This window comes from Somniosus microcephalus, chromosome 14, assembly GCF_052327205.1.
Source record: "Somniosus microcephalus isolate GS21.2 chromosome 14, FLI_Smic_1.0, whole genome shotgun sequence".
Lineage (NCBI taxonomy): Eukaryota > Metazoa > Chordata > Chondrichthyes > Squaliformes > Somniosidae > Somniosus > Somniosus microcephalus.
The window spans coordinates 71,129,614-71,152,787 of record NC_141000.1 but is presented as its reverse complement, the minus strand read 5'-3'; the positions used below and the strand labels follow the sequence as shown (position 1 = coordinate 71,152,787).

General features: G+C 44.9%; 1 protein-coding gene across 1 annotated transcript in view; it reads left to right on the top strand.

The window, feature by feature from the left end:
- Positions 1–685: 685 nt before the first annotated feature.
- Positions 686–23,174, top strand: part of bcor (BCL6 corepressor) — a 237,208-nt gene continuing 214,719 nt past the window's right edge. Inside the window, exon 1 of the mRNA XM_086006640.1 lies at positions 686–796. The gene's annotated coding sequence lies outside the window, so the exon portion shown is untranslated. The remainder of the gene's footprint in view (positions 797–23,174) is intronic.

Below are 23,174 nucleotides of genomic sequence, written 5' to 3'. Positions count from 1 at the left end.
TACTGCCAAACTATCCCTTAGCGAAACCAATTCTACAAACACAATCTGCCAGTTTTGGAAAGGAGGCAGCCCCGAGAAAGTCCTAATCGGTCTGCGCTATACCCTTTTTTATTCACTGCGTTGTAATTTACTAGACCTTAGATACCATTTGAATCTTTTGTTAGTGGAATGGCGAGGACTGTCGAGCGCAGAACGTATTACCAGCATCCAGCAAATTACATGGTAATTAAGGAGCTTGTAAGGATCGCACGACATCTGCTCTAAACGTTTAATAGAACTGCGATTTGAAAGATCAGACGGAGAGATTTTAAATACTAGATTATAGGAGCCTCTCGTGGTGGCAGAATCGCCCAACGATTCACAAATGTGCCACTTTTATTTATACACTGCCAAGGTTTTGTATCTCATTTGCGGAAGGGTTTCAAAGGTTAAAAAAAAAACACGCGGGGAACCTCGGACGGTGAAAATAAACGCAGCCATTTTAGGACCTAGAGGTTATTGTCGATTTGTTTTTATTTAAAAAGGAGGGAAGTTTGAACGAATCCGAGCCGCGGTGGAGAGCAGCCAGCTGGGTGCTGGGTGGGGGTCAGGCGGTCAAACTGGAACACGTATCACGTGCTTACAGCGGCTCCCTGGAGGCGTGACCCGGCTACACAGCTTTAGAGCACACACACACACACACACACACAACCAAACAGGAATAGCCAGCACTTGTCTTCGGCCAGATATTGTAGCGAATAAACCTCATGATTGAAGACAACCTTTAGCCGTGCACATTGATTTTAAAAGTTGCAAGGTAAGGAAGACGTGAATATGGCGGTGACATTATAATATATCCATGTGTTTAATCCTCACTTGCCATATGCTCAATTTTTCTGGTCGAAAGATGCTATTCTCACTTTGTGGACCTGGGACGTACGTGAGGAAGTTAGTTCACCTGTAGGATGCAATCGTGTGTGTTCAGATTGCAGTGGATAAAAGTGTCAGTTACTCGCTGTATTTCATTGTAGGAGACTAAGCATACTGCTGATAATTATTGCCAACACAATAGTTATTTTATGATGAATGCATTAACCTGTAGTGTGCAAAGTGTGATCAACCTGTGCCGTAGGTCACTGTTTACATAGAGTACAACACCATGCATACATGCTCCATTTGCTAGCCAGTTTTGCTTTCTTTCTGGCTGTCCGTATACTGTCTACTCAATTGCTAAAGTAAAATGCGTTAGTCTAGCACGCAGGGATGTTTCTTCAACTCCGTTAAAGGATATAAACACTATATCAAAAATAGTTTGTGATTAACTTAACATCCTCGCTGAGTATTTATTTTTGCTTGCTGTATATACTTTTATGACTAAATGTAATAGTGTATCGTATGCTAATTATCATTTAGACACAAACAACATTTTGTTACCTCGTGTGTTCCATCTCGCCGTGGATAGCCGCTTGGTTACATTATTGAGTGCTACACGTTGTTTGGTAAAATGTTTTAGTGCGTTGTATAGATGCAGATTTATGAACTAATCTTACTTAAACTGGATTAGGGCCATACCCATTTCGTGCTGTTTGTAGGTTGATTGTACCTGAGCTGTTTTACGCGGCTAGACTAGACAAGCATATATGCTTAGATAAATGAACTCAAAAATTGTTGATCCACTTACATCCTCTGTTTAAAGCGGCTTTGTGGCGATGGGGCTTATACAGAGGGGTGCTGATTCTACGTAAAGGGCGCACAGCCTCGCACATTCTGGGGCACTACGCTCCCTTGCAATGTTTGAGATAGAAAGCTGAAAGTAATGCCGAATACGGTGCACCAATTGACCGTTTACTGTAGTTATTGCAGCAGACTTGATGGGAACCGCATGTTCCACTGTATTTTAATGAAGCGTGCTCTGTAGATTTATCACAGGTCATAAAAGACAGCTTGCTTCTATAATCAGCAGGAAGCATGTCTGTCTTATGACGGAGGTTGGGTGGCAGCGCTGATTTGTATCTAGTGCTGAGGGGACTCCAGTTTGACCGCGCGACAAACTGAAGCTTAGAGCTCTGGATTTAAAAAAATCGTAACGGACATCTATAGCTCGCACCGTTTCACGCTGGTATACAACCGCGGTGTGTGCGTTAATTAATACATTACTGAATGCAAATGAGTATCTCATTGGTGAAGCTCATAAAGGTCATTTAGGTGTAGCATTTTGTGGTGTAGCATTTGTGGCTGTCACTTGGTCATTTATGGACTGCACGAAGGTCATTGCTTATTTGATTCGTGGTCCGTATATAAAATAATTAGTTCAGTTTCAGTTGCAGTAAACAATCGTGATCTGTGGTTTCTGTGAAACAAAGGCACTTTCTGTCACTCCCACCCCCATTTTTGTAAAAGGGTGACTATTTTGCAACTCAATGAAAATCAAGTATCGATCATGCAGGACGGGTCTCTTGTTTAGATAAACCCCAGAACATTGGAAATTGTACGTGGATGCGACTGTAAAATCTGTGGAACTGAAATTACTTGCCTGCGTCACACAGACAACATCTTAAAATATGTTATTTGTAACAGGATAGATTTTAAGTGTTAAATTGGCAGTGATGCGGATTCTCAAACACATCCTTCATGTCAGCGTAACCATCTATTCGCACTCGGCAGTTTTCCAGAATAAATGAAGAAATGTTGCCTTAGGTGCATGTTGTCCTGTGCAGCATCTGCGTATCAGATGAAGTTCAAGGTTTTAACCGAGAGGTTGGCCATTGAGGCCTCGCTGAGAGTGTCGGTGGGAGATGGTTTAATTGGGAAGCGGTGAATTGCTGCTCTGGGGTTGGTATATATGGGATGGTGTGTGTTGTATGCGGTGATGATCTGTGCGTGTCTGTTATTGAGAGCTGGATGTGTCAGTGTGCCTGGTGCAGGGGTTCTGCACGCACTCCGGACCTTCGTAAAGGCGGGAAAAGCCCACTAAAACGACACGATCAAAAGTCGAAATCTTTTCTGTCCACCAGATTGTTAAACTTTGGCTCTAACCCATTTTGACAGACTTTTGGCTATGTTGTTGGGAAAAGCTCCACAGAGGCGCCCATGCAGTGTTCCTGGATAGGTTTGGGAGGAGAATCCCACTACAGTTCTACGGCCGAATCAAAATGTAACAACTTTATAAGATGGTACAAAAACAGAAAACACTGAAGACACTCAGCGGGTCAGGCAGCATCTATCGAGAAAACACAAGCCACAACGTTTCAGGTATAACCCCTTTCTCATTCTTGCAGCTGAACAGAACAAGATGTGGGGAGAAAACACACAAGACCACGCGCATAGGGAAAGGGCATAGAATGACCTGTGAAGTGCTACGGTGCGGATCGGGAAATGGTTAAAGGGCAGAAGTGATATGCACAGGAGACATCAGATAAATAAAAGACATATAGGAGACACAGAGTGTGAAAAGAGCACAATCGGGTTAGCTAAGTAGAATGGCAAGCATGAAAATCTGGCAAAGTGGAGCAGGCTTATGAATCAACTTAGAACGGAGTGGGCTGGCTGCCAACCAAAGGCATTCTCGAGGCAGCTGCTACTGTGGGGAACAGCGGGTGAAAAGAGGAGACATGGTCTGGACAGAGCTTAAGGGCAGCCTGGACAGGATAAACAAATAGTGGGAAGCACAGTTAATACCAGCAACAGCAGCCTCTCACAGAATTCTTGGATTGCCCTGGAAGCCCTTATTAGCCAGTCATAGAGTCATAGAATTATACAGCACAGAAAGAGGCCCTTCGGCCCATCGTGTCTGCGCCGTCCATCAAGCCCTGTCCAATCTAATCCCATTTTTCAGCATTTGGTCCATAGCCTTGTATGCAATGGCATTTCAAGTGCTCATCCAAATGCTTCTTGAATGTTGAGGGTTCCTGCCTCTACCACCCTTTCAGGCAGTGAGTTCCAGACTCCAACCACCCTCTGGGTGAAAAAGTTCCTCCTCAAATCCCCTCTAAATCTCCTGCCCCTTACCTTGAATCTATGCCCCCTTGTTATTGACCCCCCTACTAAGGGGAAAAGTTCCTCTTTATCTACCCTATCTATGCCCCTCATCATTTTGTACACCCCAATCAGGTCCCCCCTCAGCCTTCTTTGCTCCAAGGAAAACAACCCCAGCCTGTTCAGTCTTTCTTCATAGCTGAGGCGCTCCAGCCCAGGTAACATCCTGGTAAATCTCCTCTGCACCCTCTCCAATGCAATCACATCCTTCCTATAGTGAGGCGACCAGAACTGCACACAGTACTCCAGCTGTGGCCTAACTAGCGTTTTGTACAGCTCCATCATAACCTCATTAAGTATATTACTTAATGTGGGTCTGGCTATGCATCTGCGTCTGGCAGAGATGCCACCTACACTAAGGTTGCCAACTTACCAGGAAAATTCTGGATTCTTCAGGAATGAAAGATTAATCTCCTGGACACTGCTGGAAGCAACTGGGGGGGGGGTCGTTTTTTTCCCTTGAACACTTGTTTTTAGTTATGAAAATATTGGAGATGGAGGGGAGAAAAGGTTGTTCAACTGACGGTCAAGAATCAACCAATCGGGTATGAGGTCTCTTTGCTTTCCAATTGATGTGGGAAGATGGTGGCCCATGAACATGGACGTGTCAGGCAACCAATGGCAGGACTGTAGAGGCGGTTGGAAGTTGGCGGTCAAGTGATGAAACCTACAGGAATACATCCAACCAGACTTGGCAACCTTAACCCATACTAATGATTAATTTTAAAAAAGTAGTCATGATGCACATGTGTGTCGGGTGGAGTAGATGTGCTGCCTGTGATCTGTGTTGGGCCGGTTCCAGTTGTATGGGTTGGTGTGTGTGTGTCCCAGAGATGTACGATTGGGCTTTAGTAGTTGAATGCACCACATAGTGTGGTATTGAACCATACAAAGCAGGAAAATTCCAGGTTCTATCTATGCTGAATTAGTTGATCCCATCAAAGGGCAACAATGGTTTCACTAGTTTGTCCTACAGAAGGGTCATCAGCTAAGATTTTGCCAACTGATTCTTTGCCCCTCAAACAGCTCTTGGACTCACTCGCCTCCACACCTGTCTCCGAACCTGGACATCAGTTCGACGGTGATTCCACCGCACAAGTCAATTTCATCCCACCACGGGATTTCTTACTTCAACTTTGGACTCTCCCTTCTAGTCTCCTCCCTATTCTCCATTTACAACCAGGACATCTGTATCCTAATCTTTGCTATGCTTATGTAACCTGAGTTTCCCTGTCCATTCACATCCATTCCCTGTCCATTTAGACTGCTGCTCCGGTCCCAAACCTATTGCCTCTATCTCCCTTTTCTCTCTTTTTACCTCACTTGGGCTTTTCTCTCCTGTCTCCTCACCTTTCTATTATCCAGTCTGCCTGCTTTCACTTCTCACCTCCCCCCCATTCCCTACTTCAATCCTTCAATATTACTACTCTCCTGCCGCTGTCCCAGGCTTAACACCCTCTTGGATGAGCCCACAGCTTCCTGCTGTGCCTCTCTTGGCATTCTCCAGAGGGCCCATCCAGGCACTCGTCATTGCCTCCATATGAGCAGCAGCTCCAAACTGCCCCATCCTATTCTCTCTCTTGCCGACCTTCCCACCCAACACTCCCGCTGGGGGCTAATCTTGCTAACCTCCTTCCTGTGCCACTCATCCCTCCCACTGCTGACTCCATGGATTCTGCCGATGGATCAACAATCACCGCCCCTCGCCACATCTCCTTCCAGAATGTCCGTTCACTTGTGAACAAAGCCCTTGCCATTCATGACATCGTGGATAATCGCATCAACATCATGGCCTTGATTGAAACCTGGCTCACAGGCGATGACCCCTTAACCCTTACTAAAGCCTCCCTGCCTGGCTATACTTTCCACCACGGTGGCAGTGTGGCCCTTAACACCAATCTCACCTTAGCCTGTCCCCCTACTCCTCTGGCACCTTCTCCTCCTGAGTACCTTCCCTTGTTCCACCCCTCTTGCCTCTCCCTTAAAATCTTCAGTCTCAACTGCCCACCCAAGCCCATGCCGTTTCTCACCAAGATATTCTCACTGCTTTCTTCCCTCTGCACAGTGACGACTTATTCTCGGTGATTTTAACCTCCATCTCAGCTCGCCTATCCCTCTTGCCTCTGAGTTCACTGCCCTCCTGTCGATCCTTAATCTCTCCCTCCAAATATAGTCTCCTGCCAATATTCACGGCCACCCCCTCAACCTTACCAATTGATGTGTCCTCTCTATTCCCATCATCTCAATCAGAGACAAGGCCATCTCTGATCACTTCCTTGTATCCCCCACCACTCACATCCCCCTTCCCACTTCCTTTTCCGTCTGTCCCTGGAAAAAACTCCCTCGTCCCCCCATCCCCCCCAAATCACTTACAATGACACTTTCAAACTCTCCGCTGTCTAGCCTTTGGCCCTCCATTCACCATGATACTTCTGCAGCTGTCAATCTGTTCAATCATACCCTCACCTCCACCTTTGATGCCCTTGTCCCCAGTAAATCCCTTACGCTCCCCACCCTGGCTGTTCCCCTTGGTATGGCCTTCACCTTCACTCGTTTAAATCCAAGGGTTGCAGATTTGAACGTTTATGGCACACAATTAGCCATTCATCGTCAGATTTGGCTGGACCACATAACTACTGTCAGACCCTGTTTTCCTCTTCCAAAACTGCTCAGTACCCCAGGATGGTCCCGGAATGCAAAGGTAACCCCGGCTTCTCTTCACTACAACCATCTACATGTGTCAGCCATGGCTCAGTGGGTAGCACTCTCACCTGAGTTGGAAGGTTGTGGGTTCAAGTCCCACTCCAGGGACTTGAGCACAAAAATTTAGGCTGACACTCCAGTGCAGTACTGAGGGAATGCTGTACTGTCGCAGGTGCTGTTTTTTGGATGAGACGTTAAACCGAGGCCCCGTCTGCTCTCAGGTAGACGTAAAAGATCCTATGGCACTATTTCGAAGAAGAGCAGGGGAGTTATTCCCCGGTGTCCTAGCTAATATTTATCCCTCAATCAACATTACTAAAGAACAGACTATCTAGTCATTATCACATTGCTATTTGTGAGAGCTTGCTATGTGCAAATTGGCTGCTGCACTTCCTGTATTACAACAGTGGCAACAATTCAAAAAGTATCTAATTGGCTGTAATGCGCTTTGGGACGTCCGGTGGTCGTGGAAGCCGTTATATAAATACAAGTCGTTCAAGTCATTTGTTCCTTAAACGACACTCCCTTTCCCCCTCAAACCTTGCCTTTGACAAGTCTGAAGAGCTCATAGACTTCTTTGTCACTAAGATTGAGCCCATCCGTTCAGCTGCCTCAGCCGCATCCTTCCCTTGCCCTAGCATCTTTCTGTAGTTTCTCTCCTGTTAGTCCCTCTCTGAGCTCATCTTGTCCATGCAGCCCATCTCCTGCTCTCTTGACTCTATTTCCACTAGACCACTAACCACCCAACTTCCCTTCCTGGCCCCCATGCTAGCTGATATTATAATCAATTGCTTCTCCTCAGGTACTGTTGCTCTCTCTTTCAAATCTCCCATCATCAACCTCCTCCTCAAAAAAAAACCCACCCTACCACCAGCATTCCCGCTAAGCTGTGCGGCCGCGCAGCAGTCTAGAAGTCCCGCGCAGGCTGCTCACCGGCTTTTACGTGGAAGAAACTGCGCATGCAAGAAAATTTGAATGGGCCGCACAGCCAAGGACCGCGCACGAAAAAGAATTAGAGGGAATATTGCCTACCACCCCATTTCCAAACTCCCTTTCCTCTACAGTCCTTGAACATGTTGATGCCTCCCAAATCTGTGCCCATCCTTCCCACAACTTTGGCCTGGAGTCTGCGGTTGTAATGATGGTGAAACTGCCAGTGCTCGCCGTCATTGCTGTGTAAAACTGACAGCAACTTCTGGCGTCCGCACATTCGTAGTTAAACGTGGAAATCCAGAAGTTGCTGTCTGTGATGCCCTGTTGCTCCACAGGGTGCGCTGTTGCAGTCTTCGCAGGTGCAGCCAATACAGAATCGGTGATTTGATGTGAACTTCACCTTTTTATGCTCTATTCTTGCTGTAAAATCCTTTGAAAATGTTCAGACTTGTTGAATGAGGTGTAACTGAGTTTTTAATGGTGTCCTAATCATAATGCTGAACAACCTCTCTGGCCCTGAAAAACTAATTTTATAAATGTGGTGCCAATTCCATGATGAAAATTCCATGATTTTTAAAATAATGTTTTTTTTTTTTAGTTTGTTTTGAGATTTCAGCTTCTACCTTAATTTCATGTGTATGTCCCGATCTTTATTTCGCTTTCTGTAAAATGATTAAAAAGTTAATTATAATCTGTGCTTTTTACTTCCTGGTTTGTTGTCCAAGAATTCTTCAATCTGATTGACTGCTCAGCCTGCTTGATGACATCACTATTGCTGGACACCACGGATCCCCTGTAGATGGCACCAAATTGAAACTGATGTCAGAATTGGGGAAATCAATGCTCTAGAGCCTGCTAAATCATTGTGGGCAGCTTCCTTCGAGGTCAGCAGCGATGCTGTCCCTTCGCCGCTGACTGCAAAATCTGAGCTATTATGTTTGAACCTCTCCAATCAGGTTTCCGCCCCTTCCACAGCACTGAAATGGTCCTAATCAAAGTCACGTGACATGTTATGTGACCATGGTGCACTATCCCTTCTCATCCTTCTTTACCTGTCTGTAGCCTTTGACATTGTTGACCACACCATCCTCCTCCAACTTGTCTCTTCTGTTGTTCAGCTGAGTAGGACTGCCCTTGCTTGGTTCCACTCTTGCCTATCCAGTCATAGCCAAGGAATTGCCTGCAATGGCTTCTCTTCCCAACCCTGCACCATTACCTCTGGAGTCCCTCTTGGCCCCCTCCTACTTTTCATTTACATGCTGCCCCTTGGTGACAGCATCCAAAATCAGGTTCCACATGTACGCTGACCAATGTTCCCTCTTTTTTTGGGTGCGTGGCCCGTACATTGAAAAAGCCTGTCCCAGGCTGCGCGGGACCGGCAGAGACATGCACCTTATAGGCAACATTGACTCTGACAGCACCCAGCTTTACCTCACCACCAGAACCTCTCCACTGATGCTGTGTTGTCATTTGGAAGATCAAAGCCATTGTCTTTGGGCCCCCACCTCAAACTCCATTACCTAGTCACCAATTTCTTCCTTCTTCCTGTCCACTGTCTCAGGCTGAACCAAACCGTTTGCAACCTTGATGTCCGACTCCATATCCACTCCGTCATCAAGACCGCCTATTTCTACTTCTGTTTTATCACCGGTCTCTGTCCCTACTTCAGCCATGCTTAAGTTACCTCCAGACTCGAGTATTCCAATGCTCTCTGGACTAACTTCCCATCTTCCACCCTCCATAAAATTAACCTCAATCAAAACTCTTCTACCCGTATCCTAACTCTCAAATTCCCATTCACCCATCACCCCTGCGCTCGCTGACTTATATTGTCTCTGGTCCACCAACCCCTCGATTTTAAAATTCTCATTATTGTTTTCAAATCCCTCCATGGCCTCACCCATCCCTATCTCTGTAACCTTCTCCAACCCTACAACCCTCTGAGAACTCTCTCTTCCCCCACCTCTGGCTTCTTGTGCATCCCCACTTCCTTCCCCCTCACCATTGGTGGCCGTGCCTTCAGCTGTTATTGGAGGCTGTGCCATCAGCCATCTAGACCCTAAGCTCTGGAATTTTCTCCCAAAACCTCTCTGCCTCTCCACCTCTCTCCTTTTAAGACACTCTTTAAAACCTACCTCTTTGACCAAACCTTTGGTCACCTGTGGAAGTTGAATGAGAACAGGATTGAGTGGGTCTGTGATGTGTTCTTGGGTTCAAAACCTACTGGCACTCGCTGTCCAGGCATGTCAGCCATGGCTCAGTTGGTAGCACCTCTCTCCTCTGAGTCAGAAGGTTATGGGTTCAAACCCCAATCTAGGCTGACACTCCAGTGCAGTACTGAGGGAGTGCTGCACTGTCGGAGGTGCCGTCTTTCGGATGAGATGTTAAACCAAGTCCCATCTGCTTTCAGGTGGACATAAAAGATCCCATGGCACTATTTTGAAGAAGAGCAGGGGAGTTATCCCTGGTGTCCTAGCCAATATTTATCCCTCCACCAACATCACTAAAAAAACAGATTATCTGGTCATTATCACAATGCTATTTGTGGGAGCTTGCTGAGCGCAAATTGACTGATGAGGTCGTGGAAGGCCCCATATAAATGCAAGTCTTTCTTTACCTGTCCTAATGTCTCATTTATTTGGCTTGGTGTCAATTTTTGTCTGATAAGGCTCCTGTGAAACATCTTGGGTGGTTTTACTACGTTAAAGGCTCTATATAAATGGAAGTTGTTGTTGCTGGTTATAGCTCTACTTGTGGAAGTTGAATTCAAACAGGATTGAGTTGGGTTGTGATGTGTTCCCGGGTTCAAATCCTACTGGCACTCACTGTCCAGGTTGATACTTTATGTGAGTGCTTGGGGCTGCAGAAACCTGTGTAAAGGGAGCCCAGCGTTAGTCATAAACTAGGGGACGTCGAGACACAAAATGAATTGAGGGAGTTGGCGAGGTGGTGGCGAGAGCGGGGACGGGGTCGCTATGTGTAATGTGTAGGAGTCAGTGAGCGAGCTGACGCGTGAAGGTAAGCCATTGTTGGTGTGTGTAAGGTAGGCGGTGAAGGAGCGTGTGGGGGCTGTGTGTGGAGTCTGAGTGTGTTCTCAGGAATCGGTTTCCTGTGCTTGTGTGAAATGTAAATTTTGTCTTTCCTTTGTGATATCTACTCGGGGCATCCACCGATTGTCTTTTAAACATTTCAAATTTAAACTCTAAACTTGCAAGCCATGCACAACCTGGATTGTTTGGTGTCTGTCCCTACAGCGGGGATCAACTGATGCAAGTAAGAGTTTTATGAGCTAAAGGAAACATTTTTGAGGAAATCTCTTTTATTCCCGTATGTCACGCGATCAGCGCCTGCCGGCTGGAAAGATCTTTAACTCTTTGCTGCAACTAAGTGGTTCGACGTGTATTAAATACAACCCCGATAATAGTCCCCGGAATTCAAGGGGCACAACTGGAATCTGGTCCCCTGTCTTTGTACAATTTGAATGGGTATCGGGACCCTAAGAAAACCAAAACGGTGAAGTCTTGGTAGGCGAAATCATGCGCCAGATATAAAATATGAAAAGCGGTTTTGATGGATGTGGCAATACTCCTAATAAATTGTTCGGCGTTTTCATTATTTTTAAGAGGTTGAAAATCTAGTGATTGATGGAAACAGGAAAGGTGATTCTATTAAGTTATGTTCGTGACTTTTAGGTTATCAAATAATTTAAAATACGGTAACTGTGTCCCGCGAAATCCAGTATCGCCTTGTTGGAATTTAATTTGATGGGTTCAAACGTGTGCACACCGATGCCAAGTGTGATGAAAATATTAGTTATTAATGGCTGGAAGCTGGGTGAAGTCCTCGATCACCAAGCCCAGAGGGTGCTTGGATTCCTGGATACCTTCCAAATTGCCTCGCCATACTCGGGAATAATAAATAGGCACTTCCATATTACCTTATAATCCCAGATCATTAAACTGACTCACTCGGAAGCTCTCTTCAGTTCAAGCGATTGCCCGCAACTGAATGTTTTCCATTTAAACCGGGTGGGGTGGGTGGAGTAAATTGCTACCACCCACCACATATTCTATATATAAACCATGTAGCATCTGAATATTTCTGTTTCTTAAAAGATCTGTGTCCTCTCAATATCGGTCTTCGCTTTGGAAAAATGGTAACATTCTCACGAATCGTCCCTATAATCGGTTGAAGTTAAATTATTGAACTAAAACGTTTTGAGAGTCGAGCTCTGTGTATTTCAGCAACCTGTGTTTTATTAAATTAAGGAAAGGTAAAATTTTGGTTCATTTGTATAAGGAAAAAAAAGGGCACGCTCCACAATTCGAATAAGCGCGGCGAGGTGTTGGAGTTGGTGATTACCAGGAGTGTGATAACACCAGGGGATTGTGACAGTCGTTACCGAGTCCAGATCTTGTTCGAATCGCGGAAGCGGAAGTCTGAGCGCCCTTAGACCCTTTGTGAAGGGAAAGCAACCACGTTGGCTGTATTGTCAGGACAAAACCGTTTTGTTTTAATTGCGTGTTGCTGTCACTTGCGGGAAAGCCTACTCCCAATATATCCAGTCCAGGCAGTGCCTCGGGTGACAGCTGTACAGTATTGTGCCTCCGCTAGATTGCACCGAGAGGGGCAATACTTTTAACAGCAACGGGAGGGAGCAGCCCTGATCACACTGGCCGTGCGTGTGGAGGGGGCTGGGGGCTGTGGGGCTGGCAGAGTTCCGCGCAGGCCGAGTCAGTCACATGCAGGGGGCACTGCTGGTGAGATCTGAGCAAGATTCTGTGACCATTGACTATGAATAGACGGAAAACCCAGCCCTCAACAAAAGAGAACTGCGTGATCGATGGCCATTTCTTCTTTATCACAAAACGAAATGATGACGACACAGTGGACTGCCTGTGTTATTTTTAAACTTTTATCTGGGTTATGTACTGACTGCAGTTTCAGTGCAGGCGATGTCCCACCTCATCACGCTCACTGTATGTGGTGTTTCCTTTTCTAAGCAATGTCTCAACCAACACCACACCGCTCAGAGATATCAGTCCAGCAGACGGCACTGCACATTTTGAGTGGACGTAGAGCGAAAGACCATGCCACATGGACACCAAACATGCTGTATAATTGGGGTCTAAGTTTTTCTAGAGCCTGTTGGTGTAATATTTGTTTTAATAAAGGATAATCATACAATGTCTTCAGAAGACTTTATTACCTTCCTATTTAATTTATCACTCAAAATTGCAGCCCCCAGAAGAAAATAGTGCCAACAATTTTAAGCCAACCTTATTTCAGAATCCAGTCTGTGATCCTAATTAAAAATAGTTGAGAGTTAGAACAGCAACTTCATAACCTACTGTGGTGAATAGAACCCCACACTGACGTGGAGCTGACTTGTGCCATGCAGTAGTTGATTTAAACACGCAAATTTACACACGGTAAATTCCTGGTCTTGGCAGAATGTCCGGTAGATGCCCAGCAGAGGCTACTGATATTCCTCGAAGAATGGACAAATTGGGTGTTGTGCCTGGGCCCCATTCCGTTATCCCATGTGGTGGTTACTTTTTCACTCCGTTTTCCCCCCTTTTTCATTACTTTGCTGCTGCAGAGGTGACTTGCACTCTGATACAGCCTCACAAGCATTTGCATCTGTCTGGGACCTTGTACAAGCAGCCACTCTTCATTCATGAGGCTTGGATAATGAGTGTAAGAGCCTCTCTTTCCTTTAAGATGCTCCTTAAAACCTACCTCTTTCACCTGGCCTAACATCTCTTCATGTGGCTCGCTCTCAAATTGTGTTTGATAACACTCCTGTCAAGTGCCTTGGGACGTCTTACTACATTAAAGATGCTATTTTTTAAAAGTTTGTTTTTATGGGATGTGGGCATCACTGGCAAGGCCAGCATTTATTGCCCATCCCTAATGCCCCTTGAGAAGGTGGTGGTGAGCCACCTTCTTGAACCGCTGCAGTCCGTGTGGCGAAGGTACTCCCACAATGCTGTTAGGTAGGGAGTTCCAGCATTTTGACCCAGCGACAATGAAGGAGCGGCGATATACTTCTAAGTCAGGATGATGTGTGACTTGGAGGGGAACTTGGAGGTGGTGGTGTTCCCTTGTGTCTTCTGCCCTTGTCATTCTAGGTGGAAGAGGTCGCGGGTTTGGGAGGTGCTGCCAAAGAAGCCTTGGCGAGTTGCTGCAGTGCATCTTGTAGATGGTACACACTGCAGCCACGGTACGCCGGTGGTGGAGGGACTGAATGTTTAAGGTGGTAGAGGGTGTACCAATCAAGCGGGCTACTTTGTCCTGGATGGTGTCGAGCTTCTTGAGTGTTGTTGGAGCTGCACTCATCCAGGCAAGTGGAGAGTATTCCATCACGCTCCTTACTTGTGCCTTGTAGATGATAGAAAGACTTTGGGGATTCAGGAGGTGAGACACTCACCGCAGAATACCTAGCCTCTGACCTGCTCTTGTTGCCACATTATTTATGTGGCTGGTCCAGTTAAGTTTCTGGTCAATGGTGATCCCCAGAATGTTGTTGGTGGGGGATTCGGCAATGGTAATACCGTTGAATGTCAAGGGGAGGTGGTTAGACTCTCGCTTATTGGAGATAGTCATTGCCTGGCACTTCTGTGGTGCGAATGTTACCTGCCACTTATCAGCCCAAGCCTGAAGGTCGTCCAGGTCTTGTTGCATGTGGGCATGGACTGCTTCATTATCTGAGGAGTTGTGAATGGCACTGAACACTGTGCAGTCATCAGCGAACATCCCCATTTCTGACCTTATGTTGGAGGGAAGGTCATTGACGAAGCAGCAGAAGATGGTTGGGCCTAGGACACTGCCCTGAGGAACTCCTGCAGCGATGTCCTGGGGCTGTGATGATTGATCTTCAATCACCACTACCATCTTCCTTTGCGCTAGGTATGACTCCAGCTAGTGGAGAGTTTTCCCCCCAATTCCCATTGACTTCAGTTTTGCTAAGGCTCCTTGATGCCACACTCGGTCAAATGTTGCCTTGATGCCAAGCGCAGTCACTCTGGAATTCAGCTCCTTTGCCCATGTTTGGACCAAGGCTGTAATGAGGTTGGGAGCCGAGTGGTCCTGGCGGAACCGAAACTGGGCATCAGTGAGCAGGTTATTGGTGAGTAAGTGCCGCTTGATACCACTGTCGATGACTCCTTCCATTACTTTGCGATAGCAAAATACTGCAGATGTTGGAAATCCGAAATAACAACAGAAAATGCTGGAAAAACTCAGCAGGTCAGGCAACATCCGCGGAGAGAAATTTGAGTTGACGTTTCGGGTCGAACCCTTCCATTACTTTGCTGATGATTGAGAGTAGTCTAATGGGGCAGTAATTGGCCGGGTTGGATTTGTCCTGCTTTTTGTGGACAGGACATACCTGGGCAGTTTTCCACATTGTCGGATAGATGCCAGTGTTGTAGCTGTACTGGAACAGCTTGGCTAGGGGCACGGCTAGTTCTGGAGCACAAGTCTTCAGCACGTCAGCCAGGATGTTGTCAGGGCCCATAGCCTTTGCTGTATCCAGTGCGCTCAGCTTTTTCTTGATATCACGTGCAGTGATATAAATGCAAGTTGTTGTTGTTGGCAGTTTTATCAAAGGGCAAATTGCAGGCAAATGTGAACTTGTCCTCACCCGACATCCAGTCAACTGGATTTTCTAAAAGGGATTATTAGATAGCTGTCAAGAGCTAGAACCCGAACAGATTTATCCGTAGTCCCTGTGATGCTGAGGCCCAATGTTGCATTCCCCTGATGCCCTGTCAGCTGCCAGCACAGGCCAGGGACTGAACCCGTGACCTTCCTTCCTTAGTTCTCTGAATGGCTCAGCACTACATCCAGTAGTGTATTTACCTCTTGAGACATTTGATGGGGAACAGCTTATGTAACTCCTTGCAGACTGTTGCAAGTTATTTTCCTCTTTATGTCTGTTCTTTCCGATACTTATTTTCTGCAGGAATGGGTTTTTGGTTTGGGGTAAGTATTTTTGAACTTGATGTGTCCTCAGCAGAATCGATCCCTAAAGAGTCCTAGGAATATATTGCCAGAATGTACTGGACCATGCTATGTGGTGCAAGAACATGGGGTAGAAAATACATTCCACTGCTTCCATTGCAGACACCATAAAGAGACATCGTACTGCAAAGTGTTTGAGGTTGTTAATTTTTTAAACAGTATTGACCTCTTTGAGCATTGACCCCCACAATCTCAAAACCCCTTCCCCATATGAACCCTATTCCTGCAGAAAATAAAGATTGACAATAACCGATGCACAGCCAAAAATGATTCTGTACACTTTGACAATACCAGCCAATGATTTTGGGCACTTACTCCAAAATTAAAGTGGTGCCATTTTCATTGTAATGACTCATGTTCAATTAGTAGCAGTACATCATGGAAGAATAGATTGTGAAAATTTACTGTAGTGCAAACATTAGCCTATATTTTGTTACATTAGTGGGCAACAACTCTGGTAAGTAATTTTTTGTGACGAGGTATTTGTTCTCACTCTGGTACACTCAGACACTGAAAATTGCACTGCCCCAGGACTATTCATGCAAAATTGTAGTACTCGGTTAACAAAAAAATGCTTTGGGACGCACTGAGGTTGAAAGGCGCTATATAAATGGAAGTAAACTTGAGCTCATCCAAAATTCAAGTCACCCATCACCCCTGTGCTCACTGACCTACATTGGCTTCTGGTCCAGCAATGCCTTAATTAAAAAAATCTCATGCTCGTTTTCAAATCCCTCCATGACCTCACCCCTTCCTATCTCTGTAACTGCCTCCAGCCCTACAAGATCTCTGTGTGCTGCTCCAATTCTGGCCTCTTGTGCATCCCTGGTTTTCTTCACTCCACTATTGGTGGCTGTGCCTTCAGCTACCTAGGCCCTAGGCTCTGGAATTCCCTCAGTAAATCTCTCTACCCTCTCCTTTAAAACACTCCTTACAAGCTACCTCTTTGACCAAGCTTTTGGTCACCTGTCCTAATATCCTGTGGTTTGGTACCAAATTTTGTCTGATAACATTCCTGTGAAGCGCCTTGGGACATTTTACTATGTTAAAGGTGCTATATAAATGCAAGTTGTTGTTTTATTTCAAATCACACTACACAGTAAGTGTAGAAATTAACAAATTGTTGCGGGTTGTCATCCCAAACAAAACAACTTACCCTAGCAATAATCTTGGTGCCATTATTCATTTAATAAAAGCTATTGCTTGCCAAAAGACTACTTTTTAATACAAGATAACTTTTGTGCTCACATTGTTTTGCTCCAAAAGAATAGTACACAAATATTGGCTGTTTTGAGGACAGAGTGAATAACTATTTTTCCCAAGGTTACAGAAGAAACGGATTGTTCATCATTACATATTCAAGACGACTTCTGTTATCTGAGGGTAGGTTTAGCACTTATAGTCAAAACATTGTTTTTAGAATTTGTTTTCTGATGCCCTTTAGTTACAGTCACCTAACATACTTGAATCACACATTATTGTAATAACTCCGAGGGACAGTCTGCTTCTTAGAATCTCAGTTTTGCGTGGGCAGTTATTTTCTTTAAGAAGGACATGAACCACTGTTTTCCTACAAGTTGTTGTGGATGATATTAATAGGCTTTTTAGTTCTTCTACCGTTGTTCCCATGTGTTCTATTGTATTTACATTTGGTTATCATAACATTCATTTGAAGGCAAGCCAATCCTATCAATGTTTTCTGTAACTAAATCTCTGCAGTGTAAAACTTTTTAACATTCTCCTTTTCTGTTCTCCACCTCTTTTCCCTCATTATTTTTAATTAATCCATTTCCTCCGTTTCTCCTCCTTGCGTTGCTGCTCCATTCTTACTATTTGTTCCTAATTTATTTCCCCGATGATTAATTTTATTTATCGTTTCTTCATTTTACTTTATTGCTTCTGTAACACTGTTTTTGTTAGTTTCTTTCTATTTTACTCTTCTGCAGAATTCCCTGCATCTGTTCCCATAATTTGCTGTGTACTCTATCTCCCAGCTCTACTGCCTCCTACACACATACTGTGATTATTCCACTTCTTTGACATTTCATGGCTCTATCACTGTCATTTCTAAGCTTGGTCCTCCTCTTTGCACCTCTGTTTTCCTCTATCTTGTAAGTCTATTGTCACACTCGGAAGCTTTGCCCCACCATTGGCGGCTGTGCCTTTAGCTGCTTAGGGCCTTAACTCTGGAATTCCCTTGCTAAACCGTTCTACCTCTCTATCTCTCTCTCTCCTCCTTTAAGATGCTCCTTACAACTTACCTCTTTGGCCAAGCTTTTGGACACCTGTCCTAATATCTCTCTATGTGGCTTGGTGCCAAATTTTGTCTGATAACATTCCTGTGAAGCGCCTTGGGATGTTTTACTATGTTAAAGGCACTATATAAATGCAGGTTGTTGTGTTGAATTAGCTGATGTCAGCCATGGGCAGCAGTGGGGGAGGGGTTACAATTGGTCTGTGTCCCAGTGGATTAGCAAAGGGAAAATGAATCAGGGTTTGCACTCTTAGTGTCCAATAACCCTTGCTAGAAGAAAGTATGTATGCCTGGGTGGTAGCTCAGCTGTGATTCCATCTAGTGGTCACATAAATTTCCAACACTCCCAGTCTAGACTGACATGTCAAGAATGGCCATTTGAGTGTGATATTAAAGAGCATCTGGTGCCCATGGAATTGTATGCTAATGAGGACAATGCCTTCAGAGAGGGGAGGGGACTGGAGTAAATTGGCAGAAATGAGAATTTATTCATATGTAGTCCTTTGGCTAATAGTTTTATTGTTATGATAGCAAATTTTTATTGTTATACTCGATCAATATTTGTACATTGTGGATAATGGATGGTATAGGTCATAAGGCACTAGTCTTAGAGTTATAGTCATAATGGCACATAAGGAGGCCATTCGGCCCATCGAGTCCGTGCCAGCTCTCTGTAGAACAATCCAGTCAGTCCCATTCCCCCGCTTTAGCCCAGTAGTCCTGCAAGTTTATTTCCCTCAAGTGCCTATCCAGTCTCCCCTTGAAAACATTGAGTGTCTCCGCTTCCACCACTCCCGTCGGCAGTGAGTTCCAGGTCCTCACTACTCGCTGCGTAAAAAAGTTTTTCCTCACATCCCCTCCTGTATCTCTTGCCCAAAACCTTAAATCTGTGTCCCCTAGTACTTGTACCATCAACTAGTGGGAACAGCCTTTCCCCGTCTAGCCTATCCAAACCCGTCATAATCTTGTACACCTCTATCAAATCACCCCTCAACCTCCTTTGCTCTAATGAAAACAAATCCAGCTTCTCCAACCTGTCCTTGTAGCTAAGATCCCCCATCCCCAGAACCATTCTGGTAAATCTCCTCTGCACCCTCTCAAGGGCCTTCACATCCTTCCTAAAGTGTGGTGACCAAAAGTGGATGCAATACTCCAGCTGTGGCCTAACCAGCGCTTTATAAAGATTCAGCATAACTTCTCTACTTTTGCACTCAATACCTCTATTTATGAAGCCCAAGATCCCATCTTTGTTAAACACTCTCGCAATATGTCCTGCCACCTTCAGGGACCTATGTACATTAACTCCCAGGTCCCTCTGTCCCTGCACACTCTTTAAAACTGTGCCATTAAGTGTATATTGCCTCTCCCTGTTCCTTCTGCCAAAATGCATTACCTCACGCTTCTCTGTATTAAATTTTGTCTGCCCATTCTGCTAGCCTTTCTATGTCCTGTTGCAGTCGATTGATATCATGATCACTGTTTGCCACACCCCCATGTTTGGTGTCATCGGCAAATTTAGAAATTCTACTCTGTATTCCAATATCCAGGTCATTTATATATATATGTATCAAAAAAAGCAGTGGCCCCAGCACTGACCCTTGGGGAACACCACTGTCTACCATCCTCCAGTCTGAAACAGCCATTTACCACAACTCACTGTTTTCTGTCCTTATCCAAGCTGCCACTGACCCACCTATTCCATGAGCCTCAATTTTGTTAACCAGCCTTCTATCTGGTATTTTGTCAAACGCTTTCCGAAAATCCATGTAGACAACATCCATTGCATTTCCTTCATCAATCCTCTCAGTTACTTCATCAAAAAATGTAATTGGATTAGTCAAACACGATCTTCCTTTTACAAACCCGTGTTGGCTCTCCTTAATTAGCTTAAACCTCTCCAAATGCCCGTTAATTTTTTCCTTGATTATTGTTTCTAAAACTTTACCCACCACTGATGTTAAACTGACCGGCCTTTAGTTACTAGGATTGTCCTTACACCCTTTCTTGAACAATGGTATCACATTTGCCACTTTCCAATCCTCGGGCACCTCCCCTGCATCTAGGGAAGATTGGAAAATTATGGCAAGCTCTTCCACTATCTCCTCCCCCAATTCCATTAGCAACCTGCAAGCCATCTGGACCAGGTGACTTGTCCACTCTAAGCACACCCAGCTTTTCTAGTACATCCTGTCTATCAATTTTCATCCCTTCCATTGCCTCCATCTTTTCCACTTCTACCGATATTTTGTCAGCATCCACCTCCTTAGTAAACACCGATACAAAGTATTCATTGAGTATTCTAGCCATGCCCTGCGTCTCCTAAGCATATATCACCTTCTTTGTCTCTAATAGGCCCCACTCCGCCTCTTCCTACCCGCTTACAGTTTACAGTAGAAGATTTTTGGGTTCCCTTTTGTGTTAACCACCATTCCACACTCATATTCTCTCTTTGCCAATCTTATTTTCATCTTCACATCCTCTCTCAACTCTTCTCCACTATATTTCCCCTCTATCTATGAAGATTGTAGTTCTATCCAGGGTTTGGTGAAATTTGGTTATATGCTCAGAAGTAATACTGTAAATTGTACACCCAAGATTTGGTTCACACAATATTTGCAAACATTTTATTTGTTGCAGCTTTACACATTTCTTGGCATGGTTCCTGCTTGTGGTATGTGTTATGTTGGTGGCTATTTTAAAAAATTCGTTTGCTGCTAGATCAATGTAGCTGTATTTCAGCCTGAACGCAACTCAAATTACATTGACAGCTTTAATACATATGTGGCTTTGATCTTGTGGGTTGATTTGCCGGAGTCCAAAATAGGATAAGGAGATGTTTTCTGTACTTCCAGAGCTCCATGACCAAGGACAAATACAATCAATAGCCCAAAACCCATTTGACGCACTCTTGGTAACTTGTTACCCAAAAGCATACTACAGTGCTTTTTTTACTTTGAAACTTTGGCACAGGCCCATGGCTTGTCATACAGGACAGCACCAAGGCTGAAAACAGGAAGACCAGAGGACGAGGTAAATCAGGAAGCACAGTGCATTCTACTTCTTCTAACTTTGTTGGCCCTCTTGGAGGCAACCCTCCCTAGACACAGTAAACCTCTTGTTTCAATAGCAGTGAGAAGCTTTTCGAATCATTAAGATATCTGAAACTAATGTCTGGGGGTTTGAGCAGGGATGATGACCACAATTAAAACAACAATAGCAGTTATATAGTTTCTTTAACATAACACATGCCCCAAGGCACTTCACAGGTGTAAGGAAAATGGATGCCAACGAGGAAGGAAGTGATTATTAGGGATAACCAATCTTGTAGTTTGGGATGAGTTTTGAGAAGGTTCTTAAAGAAAGCTGGAGAGAATTCAATAGAGCAAGACCCAGGTGGCTGAATGGTGGTGGAATTCACAAAATGCTGGAGTCAGAGGAACTGAGCTTTTGGGCAGGGGGATGAATATAGGTCTGGCAGAGATTATATATGGATAAGGTTGGGAGCCCATGGAAGCATTTAAAGACGAGGGAGGATTTAAATTTCCATGTGTTGGGGGACAGGGAGCCTATGTAGGTCAGCAAGGGCAGAGGTGATGGGTGAACAGGGCTTTGGGTGGGACACGATTTGTGCAACAGGGTTTTGGACATGTTGGAGTTTATGGAGGATGGGGTATACCAGGGCAGTAAGAAGAGCCGTTGAATAGTTGATTCAGGGAGTCACAAAGGCATAGAATAATGGTTTTCAGCAATGAAGGGATAGAGGTGGCAAATGTTGCCGAAATGGAAGTGAGTGTCAGCTGTGGCTCAATGGGTAGCACCCTCTCCTCTGAATCAGAAGGTTCTGGGTCAAGTCCCACTCCAGAGACTTGAGCATAAAAATCTAGGCTGACACTCCAGTGCAGTACCGAGGGAGCGCTGCACTGTCGGAGGTGCCATCTTTCAGATGAGACATTAACCGAGGCCCCGTCTGCTCTCAAGTGGACATAAAAGATCCCATGGCACTATTTCGAAGAAGAGCAAGGGCATTATCCCTGGTGTCCTGGCCAAGATTTAACCCTCAATCAAAATCACTAAAAGACAGTTTATCTGGCCATTGTCACATTGCTGTTTGCGGGACCTTGCTGTGTGCAAAATGGCTGCCGCGTTTCTTGCATTAAAACGGTGAAAACACTTCAAAAAGTTCTGTCTGTCTGTCTTTTGTTTCTTTCTTGGCACTGGGACAGAGTGATCATAATATGATAGAATTTCACATTAATTTTGAGAGTGACTTGCCTAAGTCCGAAACTAGAGTCTTAAACTTAAATAAAACCAATTACATAGGTATGAGGGGTGAGTTGGCTAAGGTAGATTGGAAAAATTGATTAAAAGGTATGGTGGTAGATAAGCAGTGGCTAGCATTTAAATAAATATTTTATAATTTTCAACAAATACATTTCTTTTTCTTCTTTCTTTCAAGGCACTATATAACTGCAATTATTTATTTCAAGGCACTATATAACTGCAATTCTTTTTCTTTCAAGGCGCTATATAACTGCAATTCTTTCTCTTTTCTGTCAGTCGGTCGATCAGCAAGATGCCAAACTTATGAACGGTCGGGTTAAGCCTGAGACAATTGCTGGGGAGGGGTTTGAAATTGTGACACAGCAGCAACGTTTGTAATGTAGACCAAAAATGATGGCTTCAGTCTTCCCAGTGTTGATCTGGAGAAATTTATGGCTCATCAAAGACTTAATGATGGACAAACAGTCTGACAGCATAGAGACAGTGGAGAGGCAGAGCTGGGTGTCATCAGTATACTGTGGAAGCTGACCCTGTGCCTTCAGTTGATGTCACCAAGGGGCGGCATATAGATGAGGGAGCCAAGGATAGATCTTTGGGGGATTCCAGGGGGTGGGGGGAGAGAAGGAAGAGAAGCCATTGTTGAAGATGCTTTGTTCGTGTTTGGACAGGTAGGGAATCGAACTACTGTATTGCAAGGGCAGTCCCACGTAGCGGAAAAGAATTGGTGGAGGACGCTGAGGTTAAACTCGTCGAATGCTGCAGAAGGAACGAGGAAGGATGATGCATTATGGTTACAGTCGTAGCTTCCCTCAAAGAGCTCTCCATGCTTCTTTCTCTCTTGGGATCACATACCAGCAATATGTTCGAGCCTGAGCTGAGATTTCTACTGCACACTTGCTCCTTTGTCAGGACTGCTTTCTTCCACCTCCAAAACTTTACCTGCTTGCACCCCTGTCTCTCC